Source organism: Thrips palmi, unplaced genomic scaffold, assembly GCF_012932325.1.
Source record: "Thrips palmi isolate BJ-2018 unplaced genomic scaffold, TpBJ-2018v1 HiC_scaffold_15, whole genome shotgun sequence".
NCBI lineage: Eukaryota > Metazoa > Arthropoda > Insecta > Thysanoptera > Thripidae > Thrips > Thrips palmi.
This window is the reverse complement of record NW_023144624.1, coordinates 8,431,644-8,451,174: the sequence shown is the minus strand read 5'-3', so window position 1 is coordinate 8,451,174 and position 19,531 is coordinate 8,431,644. Positions and strand designations below refer to the sequence as shown.

General features: G+C 62.0%; 1 protein-coding gene across 1 annotated transcript in view; it reads right to left on the bottom strand.

The window, feature by feature from the left end:
* LOC117641448 (tachykinins) overlaps positions 1–19,531 on the bottom strand; it is a 32,177-nt gene that overhangs the window by 10,706 nt on the left and 1,940 nt on the right. The window contains exon 2 of the mRNA XM_034378778.1: positions 6,202–6,323. The gene's annotated coding sequence lies outside the window, so the exon portion shown is untranslated. The remainder of the gene's footprint in view (positions 1–6,201; positions 6,324–19,531) is intronic.

The window sequence follows — 19,531 nt, the reverse complement described above, 5'->3', positions numbered from 1 at the left end:
CTTGGACTGCCTGTCCTGCTCTCGCGCCACTTTGGCAAACGCGAGCAATGGAGCAGCATCTGCCGCGCGGGGCGTGGCGCAGGCCGCGCTACCGGGAAGGGACGGACTGCTCTTCCTGACTGTTCGGCGAAGGCTTGCCCACGCTACGCGCGGCTCCCTCGAGCCCCTACGGGACGCCCCACGAGTGCGAGAGAGAGCGAAGGCAGCTCTTTTCGGAAACGTCCTGCAGGCGCTGGGATCCACGCCCACGCACGGGGAGCTAGGAGCTTGGCTAGGAGCGCCGCCGCTGCGGCGTCCACCCATGAAGACGAGGGTCCTTCCGCGTGGCTTGTTCGAGAGTGAACACCGATTCTTCGAAAGGCAAAGCCGTCCTTTGATCGAAAATGACAACAACACAAAGGCAAATCCACGAGCTTTTCTCTGAATCGAAATGTGGTCCAGAAAAAGCAGACGTGGTCGAGCCACGCACAAGTTGAATGGCAACTGCAACTCGCTCGCCGCTTCGCTGTCGTTTTCGACCTCTACCTCCGCCCGGCACCAGCCGGCACCAGCCCAACCCCTTCATCCGTGCATTTCCACCGCACTGATCGCTGCTCCGCGAAGATCCGCGCACTGGTACCTCTACTGGTGCTCACGAGTATCCTCCCGGCTGAAGCAGTGGCTTGTGTTTGCAGACTCTCACCTTCCCAGGTGACCCTGGTTACGGCGGCGTGGCGGAGTTGTTTCGGTAAAAGTCTCTCGTCTTTGTTCGTGCTCGTCGGAGGGCATCGCGAACAGCGGATCCGGCGTCCCGGGACAGCCCGGGTGGGTCTCGGGTGCGTCCCTCGGGGCCTGCTCTTGGCCCTGCTCTTGGCCCCTGCTCTCGGCCTGCTCCAGGACACAACAGGATTCGACGGCCGGGACTCCGGGCCGCCCCCAGGGCTGCCGGCCTGGGGCTGCGCGGCTGCGGGGGAAGGGGCATTAGGTCCGTGTCACCTTACTACTTCTTCATTGCCCCGGCGCAAAATAGAAAGAGGACCGAAATAGGGACGAAAACAGGGAAAAGCGGCGCACGAAAACCGTCCTCCGCATTTGCATAACAACTGGCCGGGCTGCGTGGCCGCGCGTGGCCGCGCTGCGCGCTGTGCCGGGGAAGGGGCAGTGGCGCCTCGCCGCGCGGTGCGCTCCAGGTAAAGCCATTGAGGGAGGTGGCTTTGGCGCAGAAAGGGAGGCGTCGCAACTTATCCCCCCATTCTTTGGCCGCGCTCTGCCGGCTCTGCCTCCAGCTCCACCGAGCTGCTGTGCTTTGTCGCGGAACGGAGCGGAACTCCGGTAGGGAACACAACGCAAAGTGCACCGCCACCACCGCCGGGACGCGAACCTTGGCCTTTCCACTCGGCGGGCCGCCGCCCTCACCGCTCGGCCACGGCGTGACACTGCCGGTGTGGCGGTCACGTGGGGCGCGTCGCGTGCGTCGCGTGCCACGTCCGGGCCGCGTCTCGGGTGGCGGCGGAGCGCGGCAGCGCGGCGTTGTGTACACTGTATCAGCGTCATGACGATCGCCGGCAGCGGATTGAAATGAAGGTGGGCGCGGCGGCGATGAGTCGGAAGTGAGTCGGAAAGCGCTGGGCGGTGACGTCGCGCCCACGCCGTCACGCTGCTGCAGGGCGACGAGTCGACTATCAGTGTATCAGTGAATCAGCGCGGTTCTGGTCCATTTGTCGCCATCGATCAGCGGTTTGCGCGGCGTTTGCGCGACCGCGGCGGGGGCTTGGCTACGGTTGGCCTCGCCTCGCGGAGTTCGGGCCGCTTTCCTTGCAGTGGCCGTGCAGGCCGTGCAGCTGGGTCGGCGCAGCCATGGCGCAGCAGGCAGGCCGACGTCTCATGAGGAATGCATACGCATTCGGCGCGCAGGTCGCACGTCTAGTGCTCCGGCGCCTCCAGGGCCTCCAGGGCCTCCGGGGCCTCCCGGACGGCGTGCCGACGTGCAGGTCGGCTCAGCTGGCGCGCTGGCGCGCTGGCGCGTGCACCCTTCCTCGGGTCTGGCGGTCTGGCGGCTGACGAGTACTACCGCGCAGAATGTTTACCCCTCGGTTGGCATTCGGAGCGGACGTGCGGATAGACTGCCGCCCCCGCCCCTCTGCCCCCGCCCCCTCTGCCCCCGGCCCCTCTGCCCCCGGCCCCTCTGCCCCCTCCCCCTCTGCCCCCGGCCCCAAATCCGGTTCGGCACATGCTGCCCCCAATTAGCATGCAGCGAGGATGCCAGCCCTGCCTGCCTGCCCCGTGGCTGAGGGTCCCGGCGTACCGGCGCCGCCCCCGGCCCAGTCTTCCGCGGGCGCGGCGAAGTCAAAACGGCGGAAAAGCGACGGGGAGGGGAGGGGAGGGGAGACGACACGCGGCGAGTGGCTCGCGGTGGACACACGTCGGTCAGGGAAACGATGTAGACTCCTGAGAAGATGCAGCTGTGGCTACAAAGGCACCGGCGAGCTCGCCGGCGAGGCCGGCAAGGGATGCCGATTATGGAAGCGACGCGGCGCTCCCGGCAGTGGGACTGTGGGCTTATTCCACACAGCGGCGGTTCGTCGCCCCGGCCCTCTCGCACTCTTACAGGACGACGCGCCGCGAGAGCGAGAGAGACCGCGCGACGACACCTCTGCCACGGCAGCCCGACGAAGCTGTCGCACTAAACTCCAAGGCCCCCACTAACTCCACGCGCCGCCTTGAGGCGGGGGCTGTGGCTCTGATTGCCGCGTTGGAAAAAGTTACGGGAAATCACGTTTCCCGCTTCCCGGTGGCAAGGTCACCGCAGGGTCACCCCCTGCTCCCCCGCCGATTAACCTGCGCTGGAAACTTAAGGCCCCCAAAGCTGGAAAAGGCCACCTCACCGCCAATAAGCCGACAGACGCGACCGGAGAAATAACACAAATGAGGAGGGGAAACAACTCCGAGTATCGGAAATTAAGGCCGAGTTGCCCGGCACTGTAACTTCGGCCGCCCCCGCCGCCGCCGCCGCCGCCACCCCCGCCGCCCCCGCTCGTCACGCGACAGCGAGCCGCGAGCCGCAGGGAGGAGCAGGCACTCCTCGAGGGCTGCGAGCGCGTCGTCAGCATGTGGACGCGGAAATTGAAGTAATGAAGAATGCGGACGACATCGCGCGTGGCGGGGCGTGGCGGGGCGGCAATGATCAAGGGCGGGGCGATGGCGCAGCCATGCGGATGGGAACGGCCGGGGCAGGGACTACAGGGACTACACCTCCTCCTTCACGGTCTTCATCAAGGCAACCTGTCTAATTGTCGGCACGGCCCGCCTGCCCCTCGTCAAGGCCAGTCAAGGCCGAGCAGTGCATGACGGGCCCATTGTTACCGGCCGCGCCCTGGGACGCAGGGACGCCGCCGAGGCCCAGCAGGGACGCGTCCTCTCTGGACGCGCCGCGCCCTGCATCGCTCGTTCCAGGCAGCGCGGTGTGCCTGGCCCAGTGGTTCTCAACCTTAGGGTCGCGACCCCAAGTGGGGTCGCGAAAAAATTTTAAGGGGTCGCGGCGAGGTAGCTGGGGTCGTGTTTTGGGCCGATTTTAAGCAGCCACTGCGTCTGATCCGAGGCGGGCATTTTGCTCCCTCAACCGGCAATTGGTCTTTGAACCTTCCTTTAGCATTCATTTGTTACGGAGTGTGATTATCAGTCTTAGTTTGGGAGCAGTATTGTCTCAAAGTTTACCAAAACGGTCAGAAATGTCTTTGAAAAATCGTGTTTTGGGCCGATTTTAAGCAGCCACTGCGTCTGATCCGAGGCGGTATTTCGTCCTCCTTCAACAGGCAATTGGTCTTTGGACCTTCTTTTAGCATGCCTTTGTTACGGAGTGTGATTATCAGTCTTAGTTTGGGAGCAGTATTGTCTCAAAGTTGGCCGAAACGCTCAGAAATGTCTTTGAAAAATCGTTGTGCCTGTTTTGGTCAACTTTGAGACAATACTGCTCCCAAACTAAGACTGATAATCGCATTCCGTAACAGAGGCATGCTAAAGGAAGGTCCAAGGAACAATTGCCCGTTGAGGGAGCAAAATGCCCGCCTTGGATCAGACGCAGTGGCTGCTTAAAATCGACCCAAAACATGATTTTTTAAAGACATTTCTGAGCGTTTTGGCCAACTTTGAGACAATACTGCTCCCAAACTAAGACTGATAATCGCACTCCGTAACAGAGGCATGCTAAAGGAAGGTCCAAAGACCAATTGCCCGTTGAGGGAGCAAAATGCCCGCCTTGGATCAGACGCAGTGGCTGCTTAAAATCGACCCAAAACATGATTTTTTAAAGACATTTCTGAGCGTTTTGGCCAACTTTGAGACAATACTGCTCCCAAACTAAGACTGATAATCGCATTCCGTAACAGAGGCATGCTTAAGGAAGGTCCAAGGAACAATTGCCCGTTGAGGGAGCAAAATGCCCGCCTTGGATCAGACGCAGTGGCTGCTTAAAATCGACCCAAAACATGATTTTTTAAAGACATTTCTGAGCGTTTTGGCCAACTTTGAGACAATACTGCTCCCAAACTAAGACTGATAATCGCACTCCGTAACAGAGGCATGCTAAAGGAAGGTTCAAAGACCAATTGCCCGTTGAGGGAGCAAAATGCCCGCCTTGGATCAGACGCAGTGGCTGCTTAAAATCGACCCAAAACATGATTTTTTAAAGACATTTCTGAGCGTTTTGGCCAACTTTGAGACAATACTGCTCCCAAACTAAGACTGATAATCGCACTCCGTAACAAGGCATGCTAAAGGAAGGTCCAAAGACCAATTGCCCGTTGAGGGAGCAAAATGCCCGCCTTGGATCAGACGCAGTGGCTGCTTAAAATCGACCCAAAACATGATTTTTTAAAGACATTTCTGAGCGTTTTGGCCAACTTTGAGACAATACTGCTCCCAAACTAAGACTGATAATCGCACTCCGTAACAAGGCATGCTAAAGGAAGGTCCAAAGACCAATTGCCCGTTGAGGGAGCAAAATGCCCGCCTTGGATCAGACGCAGTGGCTGCTTAAAATCGACCCAAAACATGATTTTTTAAAGACATTTCTGAGCGTTTTGGCCAACTTTGAGACAATACTGCTCCCAAACTAAGACTGATAATCGCACTCCGTAACAGAGGCATGCTAAAGGAAGGTCCAAAGACCAATTGCCCGTTGAGGGAGCAAAATGCCCGCCTCGGATCAGACGCAGTGGCATGCTAAAGGAGGGGTCCCGTGGGGTCGCGAAACTTTTCCTGGGGGTCGCGGAAATTTTTGGCTACAAATTTGGGGTCGCGAGCCGAGAAAGGTTGAGAACCGCTGGCCTGGCCCGACCTGGCCGCACGGCCCCGGGACGGAGTACGGAGTGGCGCGAAACTCGAGAATCTATCCTCCGGCCGTTCGGCCAGCCCTAGCCAGGCGGTGCAGTGCGGACGCGGGGCTCGGGCTGTCTCCGCCTCCAGGCCCGGGGCCCGTGGGTACTTGGAGGCACCCTGGCAGCGCCGTGGCCGTGGCTGGCACCCTGGCAAGACCCGAGCAACCCGGCCGGGGTGGCGAGTGCTCGGGGAGTTGCTCCTGGGACTGCTCCGCCGCGCTTTAGGCTTTAGGCGCTTCCAGTTTCGGGCCGCGCCCCCGCCATCCCCGCCATAGCCACCGCCATAGCCCCCGAACCGCGCCGGCACCCCGCGCCGGCACCCCGCGCCGGCACCCCGCGCCGGCACCCCGCGCCGAGCCCCGCGCCCCGACCTCGGCCACGGCCCCACCGCCAGAGAAACTCTTGAATCAACACGATGTGTGTCTTGTGAGGTCTTCGCGCCAATCAACGACGACTGCCGCGCAGGGGGAGGTAGGGAGGGAAAAAAAGAGGGCCCGGAACTGGACGCTAACTATGAACTACTGTACGAATGAGACCCTACAAAAGTACAAACCCTCTTTTTTTTTTAAAAAAAAAAAAAAGAAACATGTAAATTAGTATTACAACGTTAAGGCGTTTGGGATTGGAGGAAGGTTGAGGATTTTAGCCAAGTCTGGAGCACAGCGACACGGCCAACTGGCTGGTCGCTAGGCCGCGACCGCGGCTGGCTGTACTTGACTTTGCTCACACCCGCCCGGCGCAGGGCCTCGACGGGGTGGTGGCCAGGCTGGCGGAGGGCGGTCGCGGTGGCGGGGGAGCGCGCTGTTACGGCGATGGCCGCTGCGGCAGTGCTGCGCGGTGTACTCACTTTGAGATGATAATGGTCTTGTTGACGTTCTCCCGCGAGTCTCCTTTTGGCGGCTGTTTTTGTTTTCCTTGCTGCCCCCTTTCGCCGTCGCTGTTGCTGGCGCTGCTGCCGTGACGGTGCGCCTGCAACACACGGCGATAATGCCTTGAGCAAAGAGAGAACCGCAGTGGCCGTCGTGGAGGGCGGCCGACGTGGAGGGCGGCCGTCGTGGAGGGTGGCCGTCGTGGAGGGTGGGCCGTCGTGGAGGGTGGCCGTCGTGGAGGGTGGCCGTCGTGGAGGGTGGTGGCACGGCGGATATCGGGCGCGTCCGCGGCGGAACTCGGCCCGAACCCTAAATTAATAATGTTCCGCAAACACAGCGCGGCGCGGCGGCACCGCGGCGGAGCCTCCGCTGTCATGCCAGCCGCGCCATGCCGGCCCGGCACGCCGAGTAATCGCCGCGCCGCTTTTAGTTGTTTTTTGCGACCCGCACAGTTCCAGCCGCGATAGCGTATAATCGACCCGATGTGTAGTGGTGTACACTTGTGACTTTCACTGTTGTGCGTGTTGATGTGTCCTAGCGTGGCTCGGCGGGGCCGTGGGGGCCTCTGGCGGGGGCCTCTGGCGGGGCCTCTGGTGCGGCTCGCGGCGACCCCGAGCGGGGCCCCGCGGGATGTGCCCGAGGGCTACACCGCCAGGGACACGTTCACGCGTCCCCTCGCAGAAGCAAACCTGTAACGTGCGTCGCGCCGGTCGCGTCGCAGGGTACTCAAAACATTGGGCCTCATGCTCGCGGATCGCCAAGCGGCTTAGCAGACGCGCTGCTTAGTCTACTGCAGCCTACTGTACCCCGGGCACTCAGCGCGCTAAAAATTAAACGGTACCGGAGTGGAGGGCACGAGGGAATGGGGATGGGGGATGGCCGGCACGCAGGTAAGGGAAGGGCCCGCCCTGTTTTGTGCGATCTGATATCAAAGGCCCCCACAACAGCGGGGTGAGCCAGAGCCAGCCCAGCCCGCCCAGCCAGCCGACCGCAATGCGAATACGAATTGCAAACCGAACGGAGCCGAGCCGAGCCGAGCCTGGCCTGGGGGAGCGGCCACGCCGGGCCGAGCCGCGCCGAGCAGCGAATCAACACTTATTGGAGCCGAATGAGAACTCCACTGAGTAGGGCAAAGAAAACACGACCAAGAGGAGCATGACCCGCGGCTGATGAGGGGGACACTGTAGGCAGCTTAGCCGCGGCTCGCGAGCACTCCGCCTGCCCCACGCCCCCACGCCCCAAGGGCCCCGCCACACGCCCCCTTTTGTACTCACGCCGTAGACTTGCAACGACATTGTCGTCTGTTTTGCCTCCCCTCAAAATGAAGCGGAAAAAAGACAAGCGGTGTACGGTGGGTGAGCTCCCTTAATTTACCCCGCGCGCTCCGCCCCCTTCTTTCGTTATTATCACGGAATGTTTTGTTTCGCAAACATGTCGTCCGGGGGTAAGAACTCGTCACGGTAATGACAGAAAGGGAGGGGGAGGGCCGTGGGATGAGCCCTCCATTAACGAAATCATGGCTACTTTGTGTCCTCTTTTGTTTCATTCAGTGTTTCTGACGCCCACGGCGGCCCGGCGGCCGTCACGCCGGCGGTCGGTGACGCGGTGGTTGCCGCCACCGCCACCGGCGGTCGGTGACGCTGTGGTTGCCGCCACCGCCACCGCCGCCTCACGGGGCGGGCGTGGGGCGGGCGGGGGCGCTTGAAGCTTGAAACCCACACCGCGCCGCCGCACTGCAGAGTGGCCTTTCCGAGGACTGACGCGTTTCAATCCCCAGATCATCAGTTTTCATTTTTCCTCTCCTCGCAAGGGATGGCTCGCGGCGACGAGCACGGGGATGCGGCGTGGCGGTCGCGGACGCTAGCCGTGGACACGGAAGCTCCCAGTCGCGGAGGCGGATGTCCGAAGCCCCCAGCCTCACCACTGTTCGAGTGCGATCTCTGCACCCACCGTGCAACAGCGTCATTTCCCCGGCGGGGATGAAGGCAACGGCAATGGGAGCAGCGCCGAGCAGCGCGCCGTCTTGGGGGCCCCTGACGTTCGGCCGGGCCCTGCCGCCCACCTCCAGCGGGCCGAGGCTGGGCGATGCGTCACGCCACTGCCCGCCCCTGCGGCCGGCCCACGGGGACGACGACGTGGACGACGTGGACGATGGAGACGGGGTCGCGCGGCTAAATGCGACTTCCCTTTATACCGGCGGATTTGCGGCAAAGCTGCGGACACTGGGGACCTCGCCGGGGTCGGGACGGGACGGGACGGGGCTGCCGGACAAAGCCGAGCCCGGCCGGCCCGGCCGCGCCGCACTCGATTGCCGTCATGCTGCCGTGTGCTCCTCTCCAGTGTGCTCTCCCGGACAAAGTGAAGCAAAGTGACCCGGCCGGCCGGCCCGACTTGCGAGCCATTTCCCGGCGAGGCTGGCGCAGGCGGGCCTCCGCCGCCTCCGCCTCCGGGAGAGCGTGCAGTTTGGCGGCGCTGGCGGCACGCGCGCACCGAGCGCAACGAGCACGCCACCCTGGGCCGAGGTCACGGCGAAGGCCGTCATCCCCGTCATCCAGGGCCAGCGATGCGGCGCGCGATAGCGAGAGCAGGCGCCTCTGGCGGCCGAGGCCGAGGGGCGAGGAGGCCGAGGCGGGCACCGCGACGAGGACTTGGCTAATGGACTCTGGATGGCGGGTCGCCTCGCCGCCGACGCTCCTCTCCTTTCTGTGTTCGACGCGGTGGCCAGCCGAGGAGAGGCCCCGTGGAGGTGAGCGCCTCGCCGCACGACCACGACGACGGCAAGGGGTAACCAACTCAAGATTTTCATGTACACTGATTATATTTAGAGTATAATTACATGTGATTTCTTTTGATTATTTTATTATTTATCACTGATTATAGGAGGTTATTATGTTGATTATTGGAAAATATTGGGGATTATTTCAGCGCTGACCTCGGAAAGTCGGAAATGCAATATTGGTGACTTTGGGCAGCTACTGCGTCAAATTTAGTTGCGGTCATAGGCCTTTCCTCGACGCCTTACTATTCTGAAAACCCTACTCTTTCATGCCCCGCCTCGGGAAGGCTTTGACCGCTGATAGTTTGGGAGCAGTGGTCTCGCAAAAATGGTCAAAAAGTGAATGAATTTCAGAAAATCACCGTTTTTGCTGACTTTGAGCGGTCACTGCATCCAATTTAGTTGCGGTCAAAGGCCTCCCTCGACGCCTTACTATTCTGAAGACCCTACTCTTTCATGCCCCGCCTCGGGAAGGCTTTGACCGCTGATAGTTTGGGAGCAGTGGTCTCGCAAAAATGGTCAAAAGTGATTGAATCCCCGAAAGTATGATTGTCATTTCATTGGATGATGTTGATTGATTATTTCACTGATTACCAACTAGAAGTGCAATGATTGTCTTGAGTTGGGTGCCCCTTGGACGACGGCCTGTCTGTCGGCGAGGCCGTCTCCAGGGTGCGGCAGACGCAGCACAGTGGGCCAGAAGCCGGTGGAGGCGGCCAAAACTCAAGACGCGTTTTGAGATCCAGAGTCGCTAAATGTGACTCGAACCGAACGTGTGACCCCACCAATGGATTCCTCGTTCGGAGAGCAATCCATTGGTGGGGTCTCACGGTCGGTTCGAGTCACATTTAGCGACTCTGGAGCTCAAAACGCGTCTAGAGTTTTGGCCGCCTCCACCGGCTTCTGGCCCACTGTGCGTGCGCAGGCAGACGCAGGCAGACGAACGGCAGGAGTGGAAAGGGGTGTTCCCGCGGGATGACAAGGCATGCTAGGGCAATGTCAGGCCAACGCCAGGGCAGCCCGCATACAAATAGCGTGATTATTGCCTGCATTCCGCCTGCGTCTCGGTCCGCTTTTAATCCGACGGATGCATATGCATGTCACTGCACGGCCACCTTCACCTTCGCGGCCTCGGCTCGGATTGTCGGGTTCCCCGCCCGTCCCTCCCCGGCCCCGCATTACTTGTTGCCAGACAGCGCAACAATGCGGGTGGGGCGGACGCCGCCGACGCCGCCAGCAGACCGCTCTCGCGCTCTCCCCAGCTCTGCGGCTCCGCAGCGCCCCGACCCCGACTATCTCCAGCGCGCTCCAGCGGCAGCGGCGGCGGAGCGGGCGAGCGCCTGCGACGGGCGGCGTAGGCAGGCCCGCAACGCACGCGCGGCCGGCGGTACAGCGCGCCTCGAATCCGCAGGCGCTAGCGGCTGGTGCAGCGAGTCCGCGGCCGACGACGTGACCGCGGCGGACCCGCCGGTAGATGCACGCCGCACCCATCGACGCGTCGCGCAGCGTCGGCCGGACTCGGCAGTCCACATTTCTGCCAGTGCAGTGGAGTGATATTCGAGCAGTAACCGCGATTAGATTGCGTGCGGCTACCCGCATTGGGCCGAGCCTGGCCGAGCCCGGCCGAGCCCGGCCGCGCAGACCGTACTGGGCCATCTGGCCGCGATCCGCGTTCCGCGTTGTCACCACAAATACAGCCGCGGCCTATCTACTCTACCCGCGGCCCGGCCAAGCCCGCCCGCCAGCGCGCCCCGCCGCCCGCGACGTGCGAGTGCCACAACAAAGTTTGGAGTTTGGCGCGCACGCTCGGCGCGCACGCTCGGCGCCGACTCTACATGCAGGCTGGAGCGCGGCGAAGTGGCGCGCTCAATTATTCTCACTTATTTGGCAGGAAAAACGAGTCAAGGGGCGGCGCAACACGCGGGGTTTTTACTTGTTCTCGGGCCGCCCGGTCCGAACGCCGAGCGGCTCCGAGCGGCGTGCCGGGGGTTTTGAGTAATGCGGCGGCAAAGGGACCGCAGCCGCCGGCGCCCCGCCGTGCCACCGCCCCGCAGCAAAAACGGCCGCCGGTCCACTGTATAGTTCGGCCTGGCTGCGCGGCCAGCCGGCCAGCCACACGCACAGGCCGCGCCGCCTCGCTGCGTTGCCTGGCCGTGGTCGGTCGCCGTCGGTCGCCGTGCTACCTCGCGCCGCGCCGCCTCGCCGCGTTCCAGGAATGTATCGGCAGCCAATCTCCCGCCCCCGCGGCCCGCGGCCCGCCCCGTCATATTGAATCTCATGAATGAAGTGTTGCCGTCGGCGAGAGCGAGGCAGGCCCGGCCCGCTGCACTCCATTTCGCCTTCGCCTCGCGCAGGGCGGGGCACGGGGTTCCGATAAACGGCTCACTTGCACTCCCCTTTGGCGCGCTCGCGCTGCTCGCCGCGGGACGCTCTCCGTTCGGCGACTGGGAAACCGCGGGGAGGCCAAGGACCGCCAGGCTCGGCGACGAACCGCGACGACCGTGCACGTCGGCGTCGGCGGGGCCGGCAGGGCGGGCGTGCCATTGTTCTTACCAAACTACTACACTGCCGAGTCAACAAAAGAGCACGGCGGCGGCAATAACGTTGTTGTGCCTCAAGTTGGCCGCCAGAAGCGCAATTGTTTGGAAACGAGTTTACTCTATTATCGCTCTGGAGGGCGGACTAGAAAGGCCGGGGTCAGGCTGACTCGCGGGGCTGACCGGGCGTCCTGCTTCGTGTCCTCGGGGCTCGCGGCCACGAAGGCAGCCGCACCAGGTGGGTAACGGGTCGAGTCGGTAGCGCGATGAAGATCAAAGGTTCAAATCCCACAGGGCGGCCACTTTTGTGAAGAGGTTGAGAGCTCGGTGGTGGGTTGGGGCGTGCGGGGGCGCGCGCGTGCGCGTGAAGGGGCGTGCGGGACAGGAGCGGATATTGGAGGCGCCCGCACCTCATGTTTTACAAAGGCACCTCCGCCATTTCCATACCGTGTTGCAAGCGTCACCTTTTGCGCCCATCTCACACGCTTGCTATCACATTGCTTTCACATTGCTATCACATTCCGTCCTTTGCGGTTTTTATTTTTGTCTCGCTCTAGTCGTTTTCGGTCCTGTTTTCTATGTGCGTACATCGAGAAGGCACTAGCGAAGCTGTTTTTAGCTTTTCCGCGTACACTACAGCGTGGCGCCGGGGCCGGCCGACAGACCGGGTGTGGGAGTCGGTGAAGCCGAAGATAATTGGTATCAAATCACGCAGGTCCGCATCCGGCATCCGGTAAGGCGGCTGAGGTGCGGCAGTGATTCTGGCACACTGTGAGAATTTCGTCACCGGTGGAGGCGGCCAAAACTCTTTAGACGCGTTTCGAGCTCCAGAGTCGTTCAATGGGACTCGAACCGAACGTGTGACCCCACCAATGGATTACTCTCCGAACGAGGCATCCATTGGTGGGGTCACGCGTTCTGCTTCAGTCCCATTTAGCGACTAAAGCTCAAAACGCACCTCGCGTTTTGGCCGCCTCCACCGGTCCTCTGGGCCACCGTGCCGCGTCACGCCGCAGCTGTCGCGCGAAAAGGGTTTCACTTCCTATTTCAATCCAATCCCAAACCGGACGGGTTCGGGGAACGCCGTTTCCGTCCTTGGTACGGAACCGAGCCGCGCGGTCGCTCGTTCGGGCGTTGCTATTCGGGTTCGGGAACGCCGTTTCCGTCCTTGGCACGGAACCGAGCCGCGCGGTCGCTCGTTGGGGCGTTGCTATTCGGGTTCGGGACGAGAACGGGACAATCAACAGGGAGATAGCTGTTATCGTAATCAATGGAATCACGGTAGGGCCCGACGCGGCGACGCGGTCGCACGGGAGTGACCAATCAAATTTACCATAATCAGGACTACGTCGGACGGCGCGGCCAATCAGAAGCGGGACCATCTCGCCGGTAAAGCTGCCACCCGGGCCTGGCCAGCCTGGCCACTTTGTGCAGCCTGGCGCGCTTCCTGACACAGCCGGGTACACCCACAGGTGGAGGGCGGCGAGGGCGAGGGTGAGGCCGGCTGGTTCATGTGACGCACAACGAAAGACAAACGTCGGGGATGACATCAATGATCGAGAGAAGACTAATCTTAAGCACACCCTACTCTGCTTTCAAAAAGAATGCTCGCAGAATGCTTTCATCGTTCCGAAAGCGTTTCATCAGCCCCTTTCCTTCAGAGAGAGAAAGAAAACGAAAGGAAGACGAAAGGAAACTGGAGCCAAAGAAAAGGAAAGCGAGGAAAGGGCCAGGACTTTCCCAGGCCAGCTGGGCTGTAAAGATAACCACACGCCATACAGGCGTCGCGCCGTGGCGCAACCACGAGCATGGCCAGTTGTTGCCTTGGCCCCTGGGAGCGCGCGGCGGGGCGGGGCGGGGCGGGGGCGGGCCAACGGAGGGTCGTATAGTTGGGCATACAAAGGCAGTGCAGTCAGTCCACGGCCTTTCAGAGCGTGGATGACAGTCACATATGCCAACAATTTGCCGTATACCACCCTGGCAGCGCGGGGGCGGCGGGGGTGGCGGGGCGCGGGGAGGGCGGCAGTATATATAGTCCTGATTGTGCCGCCGGATGGGCTGCGCGGGGTGGGGCTGCGGCGCGGGCCGGCATGCATCTCCCTTTGGCTGCAGCGCGGCACGCCCTCCTGTCCCTTGTCCTTCTTTCGCCGCGTCTGCCGCTCGAGGCCGCCCAAGGGTCCGCCGGGTCCGCCCCGTCTGGCGGCGGGCGGCCGATGGGTGCTGGGGAGCGGCTCGATCTGAATGATCTGAATGCGCGGGGCGCGGCCGAGCAATCACAGCTGTGTGGACTCCGCGGTGTGATTGTTTGAGTTATAACCGCGCTGCGCGGGCCGTGCCCTCGGCCGTGCCGTGCCCGGCTCGCCCAGGCAGGGTGTGCTCCTTCCTCGGCGGGGGTGGCGCCGGTCCGCGGGACTGCTTGTGACGCGCACGCCACGCCGGGGACTAATGCGCTGCTGCTGCAAGGAGCGTGTGACGCGCTGCAGCACGGGGGCGGCACCGCCGGGCGTGGCAGTGTGTGGGACGGTGTGGGAGGTGCACGCGGTAATGGCAAAGGGGCGCCAAGCGGGGCCAGGGCCAAGGCAGGCCAAGGTCGGCGGGGCCAGCAGCGCGGTGGCGGTGCAGCGGTGCAGCAAGCCGCGCTCCGGACCGCCAGCGCGGCCAGCACGGCCAGCACCGCCACCACCGGCGCCCGATCATCTCCGATTGTCTCCAACTCGACTAATGATGGATGGATCGACCCTCTCCATTGTGGCGCTGTGCATCACAATCGCGGGGCGTGGGGGAGGGGGGTGCTGCCGGGGCCCGCTGTGTGGGCGAGCGAGTGGCAGAGGCACACCGACAAAATCCCCCCAGCCTCAGCAGTTCTCTCTTGAGAGTGAACACCAACTTTTCTGGCACAGTGTGTGCGTGCACGGCGCACGGCCTTGCCGCCCCGCGGACAGGAGCGCCGCGGTGAGCCGCTCTGGCTCTGCCTGGAGGACTTGCTCGACGCGGTGTTTTGCCAGCGGTTAACGAAGCGAGCGCTCTCGCCCTTTGTCGCCACTGCACTCACCCACCCTCTCTGCCGGTTGGTTTGCCGCGCTCGGCACACGGCACATCAAACCGGCTGCCAGGTGGGGGCCGGAAAAAATGTGCACAACGTGCGCGCGCGGCCGGGATTCGAACCATCAGCCCGCGTGCGTTTGAGGATTAGGGCCTTTGGAGGGCGCTGCGCGGGGTGCGAGCGCGGTGCGCGGCGGCACGGCGGCATCACCCACCAAGACAATTACCGCCACAACAGCACTACAGTGTCGGTGCGAGACTGAGAGAGAGGCTCGGCGCGAGTGTCGCCGCGCGCTCACTCTGCGGTCGCACGCAATTACACCAGCGGGGAGTGCCATCCTTGGGTGCGCGGTGCGGCGCGGCGTCCCAGGGATGCCGGATCCAAAAGTGGGACAAACACACTGCTATTTAGGCGGAGAGGCGCCCTTGAGGCTTGGGGGCTGGATGGGCCGGGTGGGCAGCCAGGCGGGCGGGTCTGATGCCTGATGTGACTCGACCCTGCGCGGCCCTGCGCGGCCCGGCGGTCGTCTTGCCGCCAATTCCCCTCCCCCAAGTCGAGCCCCGCGCTAACGAACAGGTCTCGTGACTCCTCTCCGCCCCCGTCTGTGTATTCGCCTTGCCCCCGCCCCTCTCCTCCGGAAACGGTCCCGCGGACGCCGCTACGCCGCTACAGTGTGCCCGTGCCCTGTCTGCCTCCCCAATTCAAGGGACACTTTGACTCGCCGCCACGCACCGCAGCCCCGGCCTCCTCCACCGCCGCGGCTACAGTGTGCTCTTGGAGGAGGGCATTTGTATGGAGTGGTGATTCCCTGGTGCACCTTCCTGTTTGTCAGTCTCTAGCGCCCTTAATATGTTACATAGAAAGCAATGCCGTAGCTTATATTGCTCCATAAGGACCACGGATGAACGATTTGCACCCCTTTCCGACCATTACTTTCATATTTCACCTTTAAATCCCGAATAACTCAGTAGCTCGAGCTGTCTGGAAGATTGTAGAGAGAGACAGACTCTGTTTTGGCGCGGCTCAACACGGCCCGGTCGGCGCGGCGGGGTGTCATGGCGAACGGCGGACAGAGGCGTTGGCGACAGTTCTCCACTTTACCTGCTTTTTGTGAGTAAATCAACTCATGATTTGCCAAATGGCTTGCGAACCGTCATTTGTATGCTTATGCAGCTTTGAAATATGCCCAATATTTTTATCTTACTAATGTCTTTTGCTAGTAGTACCATGACAAAAGTCGTGCGACGGCTATGTTTTTGATCGACCGGCTAGTTTCCTCTAGTTACCAATCAGTTCTCTTCGATTTGTTTATTGATGCTTTCAACTGTCTGTTTTGAACGCATTGCCACGATACTGGCACTTGAATTAACGATTCATTGCCTAGTTCTAATTATTCCCCTCGTATTTCCCCGCAATTTTCCCACGGGGACCATCCTTAGCCGGGGCGGGGCGGCGTCCCCGCAGACGCCGGAACCAAAAACAAACCAAATGTTTTTGGCAGACCACCACTTCATGTACCAGGCGGGGGGGTTGATCCGAAGTATTGGGGCCCTTCTCGTTTCCCCCAATTTAGTATAAGAAATCGTATTTCGCACCTTCCCCTTCCTAAAAGCATGTGTCCGTTGTCTTATTGGGGCACGTTTTGGAAACCCACTCTCCACCCCGCGGCTAAGTTGGTTTCAGTGAAAGGGAAGTGAAGGGGAAGAACGCCGAGGCCGATTTGCGGCGATTGTAGAAGCCGTTGAACGAGCGGGCCAGACCCCGCCAAGCCAAGTCTGAGGGGACTGCTACCCATAAAAAAATGCCCCCTCCGAGGTGTGCTCAGTGTACAGGGGGGGCCTCGCCACAGGGCCGACACGCCGAGCCACAGCGGTGGCGATGCGGGCGTGTAGCCACCGCCGGGCAGGGCGGGGCAGGGCGGGGCGGGGGGGGCAGGGCGGGGCGGGGCGGGGCCGTCTCCCACGCGCCGCACAATTAGCGGTCCGCGAACACCACTGCCCATTTCGCATTTCGCGCCACCCTTTTATGCAGCGGCGGTCCGTAATGGCGCGGTGGAGCCGTGGGGCCCCAGCCGCGTGGCGCCGGGGACGCGAGGTTGGCGCCGAACCCTCCAGAGCGGAACACCTGTCGAAACCAGGTAATCCGGGCTGGTGCCGCTGGTGCGCCGCGTGGGGGCGGTGCGACGAGGCCGCTGCCCCGACGGCCCCGACGGCCCCGCGCGGGGCCACTCCATCAAGACCGTGTTTGCGGTGCCCCGATGGACCTTATGGCGCAAATAGTGCTAATAGGCTGGGCAGCGGCGCGGCGGCGCCTGCCCGCCGGCGTCCCGAGTGCTGACCTAACCCCATCAGGCAGCCGGTTACCTCCCCGCGCCGCGCCGGGCCGGGCCTGGTCGGCGAGGGTCGGGGTGGGCCGTGCTCTCGGCCGTGCCGCCCCGGGCTGCAGTTCCTGGAGGGTCGCTAGGGCGGCCAGGGCGCCCCCGCAGCTGGGTCGGCGGCAGAGCCCAAGGCAGAGCCGTCATGAAGGGAAGGGACATTACCCGATGACTGTCCTTGATGAAAAATCGAGTTTGCGCTGACAACGACAACAATGGGGCAGCCGACTTTCATGATTGATGCGAATTCTTTTTCTATAATTTTCCGCCAGCCAGCGGTCCGGTCCCTTCAAAACGCCAAACACTTGCCGGTGCGCGGCAGGCGCGGCACCGACATGCCATTATTCCGACGATCTTGATTTATTTCGTTTCTGGCCATCTGCCCTCATTGACTAGTTATGTGCACGCGACCCTGCCACAGCTCGTCATCAATAAATTCATCACGTTTTGTTTGCTTCATTGTCGCCCTGGTAATGATTTAATGTAGGGCCACCTCGTTTCCTGTTCGTTTTGCCTGGCTGGCCTGGCTGGCCTTGCTGGCCTGGCCCACGTCGATGCATGCAGTACTATATCACACCCGCTCGCCTGCATGCCCCCCAAGTGCTCCCCACTGTAAGCCCTGCACTTTGGACGTCGCCGGGCCCCGCCTGCCGCCAGGCCCTACACGAGCCGGGGGCTGGGCTGGTCCCCGCGGGGTGGCAAAAATGCCTCTCTTGTCTCTCCGTCTCCGCGAGCGCCTCCGGGAGCGCCTGGGGGGCGTCCTCTCTCCTTCGCTCTCCCACCCACGCGCTGCGGTGCCCCGCGGCCGGCGAGACCGCCAAGACGGATCGCCCCATCTGCCCGCGCGAAAAGCGCATGTGGTTTCACATCAGTCACCAGCGCGGGGCCAGGCGCGGGGCCGGGCGCGGGCCGGGCAAAGCGCACGGACAAGTTGGAAACAATTTTACGGACCGGGGCGCGCGGGGCGCGGCGGCGCGGCGGGAGCGCGACGGACAGGGACGCGCCGCCTTGTTTCTGTTTCCGTCGTTCCTTTCTTGGATTCTGTGTTGTTGTTGTTTTTCGCAGAGGAAAATGAGGGCCGGCGGCGGGATCGGTTACGCCGACTTTATTATTCATCGTCACTCTCGGCTAACCTGAACAATCATTGCGCGTCCCAGCCGCGCCGCCCCGCCCCTGCGCGCCAACCCCAACACGTCGCCGCACTCGAAGGGCACGGCTGGGGCGGCGGAGGGGGGGAGGGGAGGGGCACTCGCAGGGTTCCCGGGGGCGCCATGGAGGGACAGACAACTTCCTTCGCTATCCCCCGACCCAGACCGCCAACCCATGACCATCTTGCTTAGCGTCTTGAAAAAAAGAATCTGCATCCTCAACAAAGAAGAAAATGTCCAGAGGAAGGCCCATTCACCGTTTGTGGGGGCGGTCCAGTGGCGCAATAGGTCCACCCTGCTCCGAGACTGTGTTCCGCAGACCGGCGGGGCGGACCTACGGACGCGACAAAGTACCGCTTTTAAAACTCCCTCTCTGCGTGCGCGGTGCTCAAAGCGGTTAAAAAAATATCATTATCCTGATACGCACGACGTGTTGCCCGCAGTTTGCATGATTTACGAAATGTTGTAGCGGAATGAATGCATCTAGGGGGATTACTCTAATTCCATGAAGGCGCGCGGGGCGGAAACGTGTGCGGTCGCCTCCCCCGCCCCTCTTTCTCTCTCTGTCCACACACTCACACACTCGCACAAAGCAGGCAGAAAGGGATAGCGGCGGCGGGGCAGCCGAGCCGGGCAGCCGTGCAAGCCATTGTCTGGCTGGGACGGGCCGGGCCGCGGGCCGCGCGGACCTGCCAAGTTCCACTTTTCAGCCTTCCCGCTCGCTCGTCCTCACTCCGCCTCTGCCTTCCAGCCTTCCAGCCGCACCTCGGGACGTCCCGGGACGTACACGGCCAGTGTACTGTCGCTGTTTCTAGAATCGGCGAGATGCAAACACGCCGCCCCCCTCCCCCTCCCCCTCGCACCCTCGGCCCCGCCACGCCAATCAAAGCCGCACCCTCCTCCAGCCTCGCGCCTCGCGCGCCCGCGTGACGGTGTTATGACGCGGAGTTACGATGGCAACACAAAACTGGTGTCGAATTTCGTCACCCTCGCTCGTCGCCCCCCTCGCGTATCAGACGGACCCAAATAATTCCCACTTGTGTTTCTTTGCCGCCACCCCGCCCCGCCCCGCCCCGCCCCGCCCAGCGCCGCCCCCGCCCTCGGCCCGCGGAAACCTGATACCCGAGTGGACACATGTTCATCACGTTGTTGGTGCGCAGGTACAAGCAGCGGCGGCGTTTGCGAATCCGTGCGCTGGCGACCCACCCCAGAAAAATTAACACGCCAGTGTTCAAAATTCCTGAAATTTATGGATAGGGCAGGGACCAATCGATCGTCAATTTAATGTAGATTTTAACTTTGATATTGAACACTGCTTTTAAAACAAAAAAAAGAAGTAGTCTGCCTACTTTATTGATCCATCACATTGCTCAAAAACCGTTTCCATGAAAAAAATGAGGGAATCTGTACATTGAAACGTAGTCCTTACT